The 16,566-nt window shown below is 40.4% G+C and overlaps 1 protein-coding gene across 2 annotated transcripts in view; it reads left to right on the top strand.

Moving 5' to 3' along the window:
- Positions 1 to 16,566, top strand: part of TSPAN9 (tetraspanin 9) — a 989,451-nt gene that overhangs the window by 257,397 nt on the left and 715,488 nt on the right. For both annotated transcript variants that reach the window (XM_082255249.1, XM_082255248.1), the window contains exon 3: positions 14,459 to 14,537. The gene's annotated coding sequence lies outside the window, so the exon portion shown is untranslated. The remainder of the gene's footprint in view (positions 1 to 14,458; positions 14,538 to 16,566) is intronic.

Here is a 16,566-nt window from a genome sequence, read left to right as displayed (position 1 = left end):
TATAACATCTTTATAAATAAAACCAAGTTTCATAAACAGTTATTTATATTGCTTTTTGACAAGCAGAAGTACAGCTTGAAAATATATAAAAAAAAACTGTAAATCCTATTGACTGTAATGCCATTGCACATATTACCTGAATATATTACCAACATTAAATATTAACAAAAAAAGTAGGGAAAGCCTTTTTCTTAATTTTCTTTTCTTTTATCAGCTTAGTAGATGCCCCCTACATATTCTTATGTGGTAGTGCAGTGTTAATTTTGACATCAAATTTAAATTTCATTTTAGCCATAGTCTTTTGACTAAAATGCCATTTTAGTTTTAGTCGTATTTTAGTCTTATCAATTCTTTAAGTTTTAGTCTTATTTTAGTCGACTAATATAGTATTAATTTAGTCGACGAAAATGTTTTAGTCTACGAAATTAACACTGGTCAGCACCTGTGCGTTATCCCTGAAGCATCTATCTACACCTGAGCAGTATTTTGCTTTCTCTTGGACTCTGATGGAGACTTTGAGTCTGCTAAAACTGTCACTATCGGCAAGCCAGTTCTGAGCAATGATGTGCAGCCTTCGCTGGAGTGAGTGCACAGATTTACTAAAACGGGGGGGGGGTGAAAAATCTGGTGCAGCTGTGCATAGTATCAGCTTTTAATTTCAGCTTGTTCAATTTAGCTTTGTCAAAAAAAAAAATCATAAATGGATGCTGATTGGTTTCTATGCAGAGCTGCACCAGATTTTGCCACTTCCAGTTTTAGCGAATCAACCCTACAGTGCTTTAGCAAGTAAATGTCATCTAGTTAGGGTTCAAATCTATCTAAACAAATCAGATAATGAAGACGTTTGCAGATTTTACATGAGTTTTGAACCAAACCCAGCCAGTATGCTTAAGTCATCTTATGTTTCCTTCACCACGTCAGCCAATTCTAGCATATTACAGTAACCGGTTGTAATGCAATGGATCCCTAAGACTGAAATATTATGTCATGTGTAATATGCCAGAAGGAAAAATAAGACAGTGGTGGTGACTAAGAGGGCGTTAAAACATGAAATTCTAATCTTTGTTATACAGAACTCTTTGTCATGCAATTCCCGCTGACATGTTCTAGATTAGAATGAGTGACATAACTATGTTCTCTTCCATGATTGGTTAACAGCAGTCATGGGACCTAGGGACGCCGCCATTTCTCTGAAGAGCTAAACATAACAGCAGCCCGCACCTGAGCTCTATGATTACACAGAGCAAGAATTCGGAGCGGGACTCCCCTGGCGGACAGATTGATGATATAGTAGACGAAACTCCCAGACATTTGGCAGGGATTCCATTGTGTGGAGTGGCTGATCTCCTGCCACCTCCATTCCTGCAATTATTCTATTGTGTGCTTCGTGGAGGCTGTACGGGCTTAGTACAGAGTCCTGGGGGGAAAGGCCTGTTCTTTATAACACTTGATGATCTATACATTGAGGGTGAAGCTTTGCAGTAATCTTTATGAAATACTTTGAACACAATGATATGGAATATATCACACATAATGAGACAAGGCTTGTTACTACTGTTATACACCCGACAACGCTCCTTTGTTATGTAGGTAGAAAATCAGGCTGGATCTCTCTAAAGAACTTTGCATTTTTAAGAAAAAAAAAAAATGAAGGATATACTTGCAGGATCTTTATAGGTACTTCTATATCTACAGCAATTTAAAAGTATTAAATTCAATCCATTAAAACTATTCAATCCATTAAATTACATGTACATATTAAAGTATTAGAGCTTAAATGGGTACGGTGATATATATTTTACAACAGCAATTTTTTTTAATCCTCTTTACTTTCCCTATTTTAAGGTTTACTCCACTATGATAACATTTTCACGTGGAGATATCTAGGAAGGCTTATTTTCAGCTCTACGCATTTCTCAGAACAGTGTTGGCTTCCTCAGAAGATTTAGGGCTTATGCACACGGGTGCGAAAAAACCAGCGTTTTTATCCATTTAGGGTTTTTTTATGGTTCTGAATGGAGCTGTATAGTTTTCTATGGACCCATGCAACTTGTGCTGCATTCAGATCCATTCAAAAGAAAAAAAAAAGAAAAATTTGCACCAGATGTCCTGTGGAAAAAATCTTATTTTATGCTGCACACATATAAACATTGTGATCATGTTTACATGCACAAATTCATTCTATTAAAGCCACATGCTTCCTAGCAACAGAGGATCATGCTAGGTGGCTTCTAAAACAAAGTCTACTTACACTGTAATTCTGTATGCATGTAAATGTTGCTTAAATATTGCATGTGTACAGCATATTGAGTACTTTTGATGCAGGATCTCGCTGTCAGCTTCTGCTGGCAAGATGCTGCCTACAAGTTGCTATATTTTTATACAGGCATGTGCATGTAACCATAAGAGAATTGGATCTGCTTTTGTAACAACATTTAGTGTCTATTTAGCTATAACCTTTAAAGAAGGAACAGAATAACCACTTGCCTACTTGGCACTTTCACTCCCTTCCAGAGCAGGCCAGTGCGATCATTCAACACTTTACCCATACAAAATTTTTATACATTTTTTGAGACAGATTTTTTTTTTTTGCTAAACAAGTGAGAAAAGACCAAAAATCCAAAAAACAAAACAAAACAAACCTTTTTCTTCATTTCTGATGTGCGTTGATGAGGTTGCACTGATGGGCACTGATAGGCGGCTTTGATGGGCACTGATGAGGCTGCATTGATAAAGTGGCACTGGTGAGGCAGCACTGATGGACACTGATGAGGATGCACTGATGAGGCTGCACTGATAGGCGGCACTAATGGGCACTGATGGAAACTGATTGGCACAAATGGGGCTGCACAGATAATCAGGGCACTGATTATCAGTGCCCTGCTTATCAGTGTAAATATCCCATGTCAGAGGAGAGCCGCTTATCGAGTTTCCTTTCCTCACACAGTGACAGAGCAAAGGAAAGGAAATGCCAATAATCAGAATTTGTTTACATGTGATGAGCTGTGATTGGACACAGCTGATCACATGGTAAAGGGCCTCTGTGACTGTCTCTGTACCTTGATCTGTGATCAACTGTGTCCAAGGGATGTCTGTTGTGCGCCCCGAGAGTGCGCGGGGGACGGGGTTCTGGGAGGATGGAAATAGATGCCCTCCCAGAGCTGGACGACCTCACTGTAGCCATCTTTTTGCTATAGGGTAGTTGGCAAGTGGTTAAACACTATACCAGGGACCAACTCTGTAGAGCAGACTTTCTCAACATTTTCTACAAGGAGAAATCCTTGAAATAAGTTTCTGGTCTCAGGGAACCCTGCAAATTATATCTACATCTTACGGTACATTAGTATGATGGTCACTTACATTTGTGGTCACTGAGAAGAATACCCTCTTAAAGATAGTTAAAAGGATTATTAGTGTCAGTGGTTACTTATCCAAGAGGCAGAAACTGCTCATTGCTCAAGGAACCCCTAGCAACCTCTGGAGGAACCCTATGGTTCCACCAAACCCTGATCAAGAGATTCTGCTATAGTGTATGGTTCTTCAAGCTTTTAACTCTGCAAAGTGTTAAGTATTGCCTCTTGCAAAGTTTTTTTTTCTTCAGGAGAGACCTGTGTTCTACTTTGTTTAAAGCATATCTAAACCTAAAACCAAAAATGTTACGTATTGCAGCTTGCCAGTCCTTAGGTGTGGGGGCACATTTCTTTTCTTTTTCGGGCTAAAAATATTTTCTTCAAGTATAGAAAATATCTGTTGATTTTCCAGAAATGCCACGTCCATGTCACTTTCTTTGAGCTGAAAAGACAGCAAAAAACAATCATATCTTTCTTTTGTAAACTACTATTCCATCAGCCACCATGTAATGAAGATGAACAAAGGCAGACATGGATGAAGTCTAGCTTGTGTGACAGCCAGGTCTTCTTCTATAGATACAGTGGAGAAGTGAGTGCAGCCAAGAAGGGTCATGAAGTTTGTTATTTGCAGGATGATCAGGTGAATCTAAAGAGAAAAAAAGATTGCAGGATAATGGACATCTCCTTTTAATGGATGGTCCATTCTAAACATCTCATCATATCTGGTTGATTCAGGATAAGGAATTGCAAGGTGAATTCTATACAGGACTTGCATTCACTTCAGTATCTGAAAATTACTGAAAAACATAGTTGGAGATAAACTTTAAATAGAAAGCATCTATAAAATACCTTTGGCTTAGCCCACACTAGCAGATCTCTACCAGCCAGTTGCGAGCCAGCCTTGGAGAATGGGATGTCCTTTTTGACAGAAACGCATGCACTCAGGTCCCAGAGCTCTTCTTAGGTCTTCCCAGCAGCTTAAAATAAACATAAGGAAATATGAACTGAAAGTATTCCTGATGACAGCTTTTAAAGGACAAAAAGAGAAAGGAAAATACTTGCAAACTGGCTTCAAATGTCTAAAAATCAATTAAACTTTAAAAATAATATGGGTTGGTAAATTTATTTTTATAGCTTGGTTCCTAAAAGAAGGTAAAGGGACAGAGGGACCTGGGTCCAAAGGATAGGCAAGATATCCGTTTCTCTGCGATATGTGAGTCATTTTTATACACATGCAGTCACAGTGTTGTTAGTGGCCATTTCAGATCAGTACAGACATTTTAAATTATTATAATAACAATTTTATTTTTTAGTATATCAAATCCAAGTCTTGCATATGTTCATATTCTCAAATGAATTTAATACATTGTGACTGACGACAGTTTTGTGCAGTTTGAATTAGAGGATTAGAGGTAATTTCAGTTTGATATTAACATCCAAGGTCACACAGGAGGACTATGAGTTGCAAATAAATGGATGAATATGTGAAGCTGAAGATGATTATTTGTCATGAGCTGTGGCATGGAGGGGAGGGGTACACAGGATTGTTCTTGTCATGACAGAAATAGACACAGAGATGCAAAAGTCACATTGTCACTTAGGAAAAAAATGTATTGATAAAAAGCACAGAGAGGTGAACTTGATCTTTCAGGAGCAAGTGTGACCCCACAAAACTTTGTCGTAATCTTAAGATTATAATATAAAAATTCCGTAACCTGTTTTTGAAGGAAACCCATACTGAGAGAAAGTCGAAGGCTACCACTGTAAAATAATATATAATAGATAATGGAGCAGATGATAAAACATTGTCACCTGGAATCTGCTCCAAGGGCTGCCAAATTATGGTTTCTAGGATGGTATTCACCTGGTTATTTTATTTGAGAAGTGAAGTTTTGAGTTTCAGGTTTTATACCTAGCGCTCTTGGAGCTTGTTCAAACAGACACAGATGAGCACCCAACACCTGAAGAGTGACGGCAGAAAAAGATCAAGCAGTCCATCGAGTCTGCCCCATTTTTTTATTTATGTATTTGTTTTTTGAGCACAAATCTGTATTTGTCCCAAGCATGTTTGAATCCACTTACTGTTGACTGACTACCTTTGCTGGAATTCTATTCCACATATCAACTACTCTTTCGATAAAATAATACTTTGTAAGATCCGTTTTGAAGTGTTCTCCTGCTAGTTTGAGGCCATGTTCCCACGTTCTTGATCTTGGTTTCATATTGAAAAAACTGCCCTTCTGAACCCTATTCAGCCCCTTGATATATTTGAAGGTTTCAATCATGTCTTTCCTTCTCCTTCTTTCCTCCAGACAGTACATATTAAGTTCCTGAAGTCTCTCCTGATATGTCCTTTCACCATTTTATTGCCCTTCTTTGCCCTTTTTGTAAGTGAGGTCTCCAGAACTGGACACAGTATTTGTAATGTCTCCTTAAAGATCTAGCTAAAGATCTATATAGGGGAACCAGGGCCTCTGCCCTCCTGCTGATGACTCTTCTAATGATGCATCCTAGAATTATTTTCACCTTTTCCCCTTCATGGTCATACTGATTGCTCATTTTGGATAAATAAAGAAGTTTCTATGAAGAACTGGAACAGCAGATAACAGGTATGGAGGGCCAGAATTTCAAATTGGCTGCTCCATCCTTTCGGGCAATATTGTTTGACTAAACACCTCAGCTTATCTGAGTAAGACTGAAGGAAACTTTTAGCAGCATATTCTCCAGAAAGCAGTTACCTCAGTTCTGTCATCCTGACTCTCCTCAGTATTATCTTCTGCCTTCTCTTGGCTCTGTTCTTCCCTCGTCGTGGTCGGCCTTTAAGAGGTGATGTCTCCCACTTTGTGCTTGTAGGAAATCCTTCAGCTAATCACTTGGATCCAGAATCTTTATCTCCTCTGGTGATCTTCAGGATCTGCTGCTTTTCATCAGGAGTGGTAAACACCCCTGTGTTCTGTGCCCTGCTGCCCTCCTGTACACTGCTTATCTCAAATTTGCCCCCAGAATTGATCATCCTTGCAGAAAAAAGCAAGCACAAGTTTCACAATAAACAGCAACATCTTAAGAAGGGGTTCCCAGGGTGCGCAAAGAGGATTACATAGAATCCAAGACACAACTGATGTTTCCACTCAGGATTATTCAAGATCTGTATATTTAAGATGTGATTTGACACTTGCGGGTCTTCCGCTGTGGTGAGCAGGCATTGCTCCCAGAGGGGGCAATGGTAGTCTTTGAATCACTCACTATATAATTGTTGTGTGTTATTTTTTACATGATTTTGAGCTTTATATATACATTATGTAATTCTATTCATTCACAACACCATGGCGAGGAATTGATTTATCCTTTTAGTAGCAAGTGCTGGGTTCTTAGCACCATTAAGGTGAAGTATTCAATCTTGTTAATTATGTTTATGGTAGTCATTCACAAGTTGAACTAGCGCACCATTATTTGTCTATCTAATTATACTGCTAGTGTAAGATCACTACTGAATGGTTGCAGCTGTTCTTCATATACTTTTACACTTATTTAGTTAGTTTCAGTTAATATAACCATCACTGCAGCGCACGAGTATTTTACACACATTTTTCCCAGAAAGGGTAAGTATTTTATCCATTTTGTTACTCTTTTTTATGTGTGCTAATTTCTTCATTAGGTATTTTTGAATGGCAATGTTAAAACAGGTAAAAACCCAACCACTAAAATATCATATAAATGTAAACATATTAATGTCAATTCAAAAGTTATTTTCAATATTTTTAAATCTGTAGCTTTTATTAAAATAATACTTGGTGATCCACCAATAAAGGATCATGTACAGGCACTTCAGGTGCAACGCTTTGTCCCTGTCCCCCAATTGTACTCTTCTATTATCATTGTCACATAGACTTCTGATGGAGGCTACAAGTGGCCTCATCAACACACATTACACAGGCATGGTCTAATGTTGTCACTTTTGGGAAACTTACCCTGAGAAATGCCATGCTGCCATCACTGGAGTGCATGTGGACAGGAAATGGTTCCACGGGGGTTGCAGGAGATCAGAAGCACTGCAATGCGTAAAAGGTTGTTTATGATGTACAATGCTTTAGCAAACTCAATGTCTTTGGTTTAGGGTTTCCATCTACTTTGGGCACAGGAGAGAAAATGATGAAGAATAGAAATGATGACTGGGTTTTAAATTGATGTCTTTTGATAATAGCCCATTCTATAAGTTTTTTATGTTTCCAACAGAGACTAGACATATTGAGTGAAGACGTAAAATATTTATGTTCGTATGTGTGAAGTGAAGTAAGCCTTGAGTTATTACAGCTCTGTATGTTTCAGCTTTGCTAATTTGTATCAATATTATTCTTGTAGAAATCATGTTAGATTTTTGTGGGCTTCTCTCTTGCTTAGTGCTTCAATGACAGCTCATCCCATAGGCCCGACTATCAGTTAATAAAAGATGTTCAGTGAAATGAAACTGAGACTAATACTTTCTCATGAGATTCTATTTAACCCAACTCTGTATTCTCTTGACCAAATACCATATCAAGCCTTACCAAGTCAAGATTGAGGCCTCATGCACACTGGGGCTCTTCCAAATTCTTTTCTCCTAGTAGGAGAAAAGCAGCTGCAAAAATGCTCCTAAGCTGCGTTTCTTTAAGCATGTTTAGGCACATCAAGAGCTTGGCCTTTTATTCATTATATTGGCCAGAATATTATTTTTTATTCTGGCATTGAAATGAAAAAATGCTCAAGTGCTAAAAATGTCTTGCGTTAATGCATGTTTAGGCATGTTTACCCAGGTTTAGGAGCATCAGGTGTCTTTATGCTCATAAGCTCCTCTCCTGAACTCTTCTGAACTCCTGTAAGCTCTAACGAGCAGGGCTCTCTGATTCCTAATGTATTAAATTGTATTGTAATTGTACTGTCTACCCTCACGTTGAAAAGCGCTGCGTAAACTGTTGGCGTTATTTAAATCCTGTATAATAATAATGATAAACACCTATAATATGCATGGACACAGGTAAACATGAAGGGAAGTTTGGGGGGAGAGAAAAAGAAAAGCCTCTAAAAACAGCCTTTTGTTAACCCAAGTGTGTATGAGGCCTAAAGAGGACCAGTTACTTTTTGACATCCAAGTGCTACCAGGAAACTGCATTTTATACATTTTATTTATGTGGAAACATAAAGGATCATGAACAGCCCAAAGTAAATAAACTTAATAAGGTTGAATTCCTGCATTCTATTACATTTTCCTCAATAGCTCCCTCTATCTATAAAACCCTTTGTTTTTCTATTAATTGTTTATGCATATTATCTGAAAATTCATATATCTAAAAGTTTGTTATGTCATCAGTGCTACTTGAAAAATGCAGAGGTTCCTTGGCACTGGGAGGATGGATGAGGTGGGCACCAATATCACATAATTTGCATTTGGATAATTTACCAGTGGAGTGGATGGGAATAATGGTTAAAAGAGAAGTGTGACCGAAGTTCATCTCGAGAGCCAGTTATCCTACCAGTCTACCAGTATGTGTTTGGAATGTGGGAGGAAACCAGAGTACCCTTAGGAAACCTATGTAAGCTTAGGGAGAAAATACAAACTTCATGTAGATGGTGTCCTTGCCAGGATTCAATTTTTGGATTGGCTGCCGGGTGCTGCCACCACCATTCATTTTAAAGTGGAGTTCCACCCATTTTTGGAACTTTAGATCTATGTAATCCCCTTTAAAATGGCTTTTACCAATGGAAACTTTTTTTTTTTTTTTTTTTTTTGCTAGTAAATACCTTAATTTCGGCTTTATTCCTCCTCTCCTCACTTCCTGGTCCGATCGGCGATGACGTCATTCGGCGATCCGCAGTGTCTGCTGGGATGTATTCTATTCCAGAAATCTCGCAGTAGCTGTATCTGTACTGAGCCGTGCCTGCCCCGCCTCCGCCCCGCCTCCTCTCATTGAGTTGCATTGTATGAATGTATTAAGGCTGTTCTCTGCCCCGCCTCCTCCCCGCCTCCGCCCCGCCTCCTCTCATTGAGTTGCATTGTATGAATGTATTAAGGCTGTTCTCTGCCCCGCCTCCGCCCCGCCTCCTCTCATTGAGTTGTATTGCAATACAACTCAATGAGAGGAGGCGGGGCGGAGGCGGGGCAGAGAATGGCCTTAATACATTCATACAATGCAACTCAATGAGAGGAGGCGGGGCGGAGGCGGGGCAGGCACGGCTCAGTACAGATACAGCTACTGCAAGATTTCTGGAATAGAATACATCCCAGCAGACCCTGCGGATCGCCGAATGACGTCATCGCCGATCGGACCAGGAAGTGAGGAGAGGAGGAATAAAGCCGAAATTAAGGTATTTACTAGCAAAAAAAAAAAAAAGTTTCCATTGGTAAAAGCCGTTTTAAAGGGGATTACATAGATCTATGTATTCCAACCTATTAAAAATGGGTGGAACTCCGCTTTAAGGGAAACCGGCAGTGAAGCCTTTCAGCTTCACAGCTGGTTCCCTACTGCGCATGTGCGAAGCGCATAGTGTTCCGGCAGAGGGGGAAGAAAGAGGGGGGCCGAACTTCCGAGGGGCAGTGCCGTCTCCTGGAAGTGGAGAAGGGTGTCAAAAACAGGTACCTGTTCCCCCCTTCCCCCCTGAAAGGTGCTAAATGTGGCACCGGAGGGGGTGAGGAAGAAAATCAGTGGAAGTTTCACTTTTGGGTGGAACTCCACTTTAAAGCAGAAATAAACCCATCGATTTAAAGGTTTAAAAAAACAGTTACTTTTCAGGCATGCCGGGATTGCTAATTGTCACATTTGCTAATGCTTTCAATCAAACTGTCAAACTATCAATTGGTTGGATTCATAAATGATCACGTGCAGCACCATGCCAGTTGCACATGAAACAGAGGCCAAGATGGCAGCTTTCTTGGCGGAAAAGGATAGGAGGGTTTAGTTTCACTTTAACTCTCAGAATCTTACAGATACTGAGAGTATACACTGCACTGCATTCGCACCACGGGCAGTGTAGCTATGTACAATTACAAAATAAATAATAGGAGACTTGCAAGAATTTTTCTTGGCAGACGAGATATATAAAATCACTTTTGCCCAAAAACTCCTACCTACCTACTGCCAGTTTTTAGGAGGGGGCTTTAGGTCTCCCTGCTTTACAGTGACTGTGCTTTACAGCTCTTTTAAAGTCTTAAGACAGGTACACACAAGCCAAATGTCAAGAGGCATTTGCCGGTTTTAAAAAAACGGAACGGCATTCGGCCTATGTGGATGTCGGTCGGTCTGTCTGTCAGAAGCCAGCCATATTCCAGCTTATGTCAAACGTGCATGCTGCAAAACCAGCAGCCGAGCGACTCCCAATCAGCGCTCCCAGCCAATGGCAGAGAGCGCTGATCGGAGTGTTCTGGCGGGGGGGCCATCCCTCTGTCAGAACACCATAGCTTAGCGGGGGGGGATTGCTATACTAACTTCACATAGTTAATATAGCGGCTCCAACCGGAGCTGGCAGCTTTTTTTTCGTTCAACCCGCCGAGTTAAATGAAAAAAAAAAAACGAATAGTGTGTACCAGGCTTTAGTTTATGAACAGATCTCTGCCAAAACACTTTTAGGAAATCAAAAGACTCTGTACGTAGCTAATCCTTTAATTTCACTGAAGCATTTTGTAAAGCAAGGGCGTTGATTGCACTGTTTAACTAAAAGTAACTATAAAAGAAACCTATAACCAGGTGGCTTGTCAGTATCAAATACTGAGTTGGGAGATCAATGAAAATATAGTTAACTCATCTATACTTCTGTGCTGCTCGTATCACCCTTGCAATGCAGTATATAAATGACCCCCAGCTTTCATGATGGCCTCTTGTTCTTAAACTTTGAATCCATTTCTCTGTAACCTCTGAGATTCTTATTTTATTTTGTTGTATAATTTAGAGAAAGATATGTGGACAGGCTCTGTTTTTACAACACGTTTAAAAATTCAGCATTGCACCAGATGCCACATTATTACAAACATTAAAGAATCATGGCATAGAGAGAGAGAAAGAGAGAGCGGTGCATCAAAGATCAACGTCATTGCTGGAAATCAAAAGGCTGCACATGAAAATCAAGGCTACACTAGTATCAGTGAGTCTGGCAACATGTTATAGCTATGTATTACCACTACAAAGGGCATCATTCCTGTTTTGTACATGTAAATCTACAGACCACCATTGGTGAAAAAAAAAAAAAAAAACATTTCCTTAAGAGAGTGCAGCTAGAGGGCAATGCTCCACAAAAATGTTTCTGTTTTGGGTGTAGAGGACTAGGGTGGGCTCTCCTTTACTGCTGGGGAGTAGGGGCTGCTCTAGGGCCCATTCATACCAGTTTGTGGGACTTTTTCCTTTTTATATGGCATATTAGGTTGCGTTAATTTCTTTCATTCTCTTTCAAGCACATTCAGCCTGCCCAGTAATGGTTGGAAAAGATTGGAACTGTGTAAGGCTGGCCTAACTCACATGCTAACCCTCGCCAACATGTGCAAAAATGCAAATAAGGTCTGACTAGGTGTGGGGGGGGGGGGGTTGTTTCTAAAACTGGAGCACTCAGAATTTGGTGCAGCTGTGCATGGTAGCCAATCATTATAGAGGTTGTAGCCCTAGAAAAAAAAGGGATCCTGTTCCTTTAAATCAGGTAAAACAGCATAGTGATTGTGCTGTCTAATCTGTCCCTTTCTATGCTGTAAAAAACCTGGTTGATCCTCCCTGAGTCCCCCTATGTACACTGCCCATAGTAATCATGGCTGCTGATCTATGATACTGTGGTCTGTTTATGCGCAATGGTTATCCCGCTGTTCTCCTCTCTCCCCCTCCCTCCCTGCCTGTCAGCTCCTGTGTGTGAGCGATCTCTTCCCCTACCCCTCCCCTCCTGCTACTGTTAGACGCTGGCAGTAAAATCAGAGGAGGATTACTGCCAGCCCTCTATTCTACCAAGATGTACTACACAGTGTAAATGTTTGTATAAAATCATGCCTCTAAATACCTTATTTTAGATCGTTTCTGTTCGTTCACTCTCCTCCCCTGATCTAAGGGCTACAGTGGGAGGGGCTGAGCGAACAGCACAGCGGTCACATGACCCCCCAGCTGATATCAGCGCGAGATCTCAGCCCTTCCCACTGTAGCCCTTAGATCGGGGCAGGAGAGCGGCTGAAGGTCACGTGGCCGAACAGATCCGATTTGAGATAAGGTATTTAGCAGCATAATTTTTTACAAACATTTACACTCTGTACTATAGCTTGGTAGAACAGAGGGGGTGGCAGTAATCCTCCTCTAATATTACAACCACTTTAAGCTTTGACAATAAAACCTGGAAGCTGATTAATTTCTATGTAGACCTGCTCCAGATTGTGCATGTCTGTTTTAGTAATCCCCCCATTGTGTGTCTATTTCACAAAGTCCTTTTTTTTACCAGATACAGTCCTGGATATTAGATTGCTGTTATATGTATCAAGTGACCCCTGTTGGGGCTTTTATTTGTTTTATTTACACAACTGCATTGTCCATTCTTCAATGAGATGCTTCAGCAATATTTATAATGCTTTGTTACATCTGCTGCCCCCAATTAGCTTTTAAAGTTATCAATTTTCAGGTAGTGAATCACTAATAAAATCAAGATATGCCCATGATTCCTCTACAGTCTCACCAAGTTCAAAAGTCGACAGTCATATTTGTGTGGACTTTACCTTGCTGCAGTCCTCACTCACTTGTATATGTTGGCATAAGCAACATTGCACCTAGCATTGCCAGTACACTCAAGCTAAAATGGTAAATATGTTTAGATTCGGTCTCATTTTTGAAAATATGCCAGTAAGGGTAACCTGTGCTTTTGTTCATGCATGGTATGGCCAACAGGTTCACATAAAGTCCAGCATGAGGCAAACATTTTTTACATTTCTCCAGGTTTTTGTCCGGAATCAGAGAAATTGTCTTCCTAGTCATTGTGACAACATTGCAGGGTATTCTGTCTTCTTTGGGCCCTTGGAGGAAGAATCCTAAAAGGCACCCAGTGTCCCTACCTTCAGATAAAGGGCACCCTGTGTAACTTCCTTCAGATAAATGGCACCCTGTGTCACTACCTTCAGAAAAAGGGCACCTACTGGACTACAGCTCCCTGTAGGCCCTTTGGAATTGTAGTTCTTGAAGTTTTGTGGGCAGTAAGTAGGAGGATTGTCAGCAGAAATAATTTTAATAACTCTTTTCCTTAGTGGGTGTTACGAGAGTTGTCACCCTGTGAGAAGATGGACCATTCACTGGCAGGATTGCCAGATTTTTTACATTATAACAAGTAATAAACAAACAAACAAGAAACATCCAGTTTGCTTTGTATTTTTAACTTCAGTTAAAATGTCCCCACCCAATGGCGCTTATATCTATGAATGGAATAGTGAGGAATTGAACACCAAAAGCCCTAGGTGAGCTTCAAGATGTTGTATTTTGAGCTTATACAGGGCTCAGCACACTTATTCTGCCCCATGTGCTAGTTCCTGGTAATTGACCATTTAATTACCAATCATGGGTGGAAGGGGGAGTGAGTCACATGTTTCCTATACCCTGACGTTTTAAGTATTTCTGTTCATTCTAGGTGGCAGAATGGAGTAGGAGATTGAAGGGAAGGGAAGGGAAGGTAAGTATATGCAGGGGAGGGCTGGGCATTAAAGTGAACCTGGTGCTCTGCTGTGCATAGGCATACCATGGTTTCACTTTAAGACTTTAAGAGTAGCCTAACCATTCTGTTCTAGGCACTGCTCACAACAGCCATCCGATAAATACCGCACCATGATTATAAGGAGAGATTGAAATCCTAGTATGAGGGTATTTTAAGCTAGATATTACGCTGGCGACTCGAGTGACTTTGCTATAAGCCGTTAATATTTCTTGTGTGACAGAACTGTTTCGAACTTGCATTACTATTTATTGGCTAAATGCAAAAGAGTTGCTTCATGAAGGAGAATGAATATCGGCTTTCAGATTCATAGCTAAGGCAATCCTTCTTGTTTCTCTTCTTAAATAATAGAATACTTAGCTTTTGTTCTGTGACCTCTTTTCTTTTTTAATAACAGGTTTTTTTTTTTTTATCTTTCCTTGCAGGGCACAACGCGCTCCCACATCCGAGTAGGCTCGAACATTGATTAATTTGTAACATCTGGATATCCAATTATAGAGGCAGGTGAGTTTTAAGGGAAAACGGGTCAGGGAAAGGGCCTTGTTAAGAGGAGTCTTTCCAGAAAGATAATTTAATAAAGCCTAACACGTATTGTTTCTTCTAAAGAAAAAAAAGCTATTAATTATGAGACGAATGCTGCAAAGGAAATATAGGTGAGTATTAAATTAATGACTCGTATAACTCTACTAGACTTTTTTATGTAAGAATAATATTACTGGTGAGACAGAAGGGGCAAAATAGTGTATGAGATTCTAAATGAAAGATTACTGGATTTAAAAAAAAAAGATACATCGTGAGTCTTTATGGCTTGCAAGCAGTACAAAAAAACCTTGAAGATGCACAGTAAATCATTTAGGAATATGTTCAGTCCACCAAAACCTCTCACACAACCATCTGTTGAAGCTTATATTTAGAGGAAAGGATTGAAGCAGACAACTCCTGTCTTAATTGACCTTCCATAAACCGATACAGGCCCACCACTTTTTTCAGCATTTGAAGTCCCGATGAAAAGGGAATGCTGTAGCTCCTAAAATGCGTTAAATTGTTACCTTTGGATTTTGATAATAAAATAAATACTCTTGAATAGTGTTGAGCGAACATGGACTGTATTATTCGTGTTCGTACCGAATAATTGGATTTTTTGTACCCGAACACGGACACGGACACTTTACTGTATGTTCGGGTAAAAATCCGTGTTCGGTCGTTTTATTTCCGGGTTTTGCATGCTTTGGCGCTCTTTTCATGGCGGGCTTTCAACAGCCAATCAACAATCGTTTAACTGGTGTGCCTTAAGCCATCCCAGCCATGCCTGCAAATGTCTCAGTAGCTGTGATTGGCCGTCTGAAGCATGTGACCAAGTCTTTATAAGTTCGAGGCAGCCGCAGCGGCGTCATTATGCTGCTTAGATTCAGGGACAGAGAGCACACATCAACGTGCTGGCTGCTGATTAGGGAAAGATAGGCAGGAAAAAACCATTTGTGTCCGGATAGAATTGAGGGACAGGTCGGAGTGTTTAGGCAGGGCGAGTTGTAGGCATTTTAGGGATAGAGTCTGCTGAATTATATAGGGTCAGTGTCTTCTACAAACTACAATCGATATTGCTGTGTGGGGGGTGGGGTGAATCTGCACTCAATCCTGATCTACGATCTCTTCTCAATCCTGTTAGGGACAGAGTCTGCTGAATTTTAGGGAAACTGTGTTCTACAAACTACAATCGATATTGCTGTGTGGGGGGTGGGGTGAATCTGCACTCAATCCTGATCTACGATCTCTTCTCAATCCTGTTAGGGACAGAGTCTGCTGAATTTTAGGGAAACTGTGTTCTACAAACTACAATCGATATTGCTGTGTGGGGGGTGGGGTGAATCTGCACTCAATCCTGATCTACGATCTCTTCTCAATCCTGTTAGGGACAGAGTCTGCTGAATTTTAGGGAAACTGTGTTCTACAAACTACAATCGATATTGCTGTGTGGTGTGGGATTGGAGATAGGCAGGTGTCAGTGATCCACATCCATTTTTCTGTGTGTGAGCTGCAGTGAACACAATCTTTTTGGGCTGCAGTGAACACAATCTTTTTGGGCTGCAGTGAACACAATCTTTTTGGGCTGCAGTGAACACAATCTTTTTGGGCTGCAGTGAACACAATCTTTTTGGGGTGCAGTGAACAAAATCTTTTTGGGGTGCAGTGAACACAATCCTTTTTGGTGTGCAGTGAACACAATCTTTGTGGGGTGCAGTGAACAAAATCCTTTGTGGGGTGCAGTGAACACAATCTTTTTGGGGTGCAGTGAACAAAATCCTTTTTGGGGTGCAGTGAACAACATCCTTTTTGGGGTGCAGTGAACACAATCTTTTTGGGGTGCAGTGAACAAAATCCTTTGTGGGGTGCAGTGAACACAATCTTTTTGGGGTGCAGTGAACACAATCTTTTTGGGGTGGAGTGAACAACATCCTTTTTGGGGTGCAGTGAACAAAATCCTTTTTGGGGTGCAGTGAACAAAATCATTTTTGGGGTGCAGTGAACACAATCT

Source organism: Pelophylax lessonae (assembly GCF_965119305.1).
Source record: "Pelophylax lessonae genome assembly, chromosome: 4".
NCBI lineage: Eukaryota > Metazoa > Chordata > Amphibia > Anura > Ranidae > Pelophylax > Pelophylax lessonae.
This window is presented reverse-complemented; position numbering and strand designations above follow the sequence as displayed.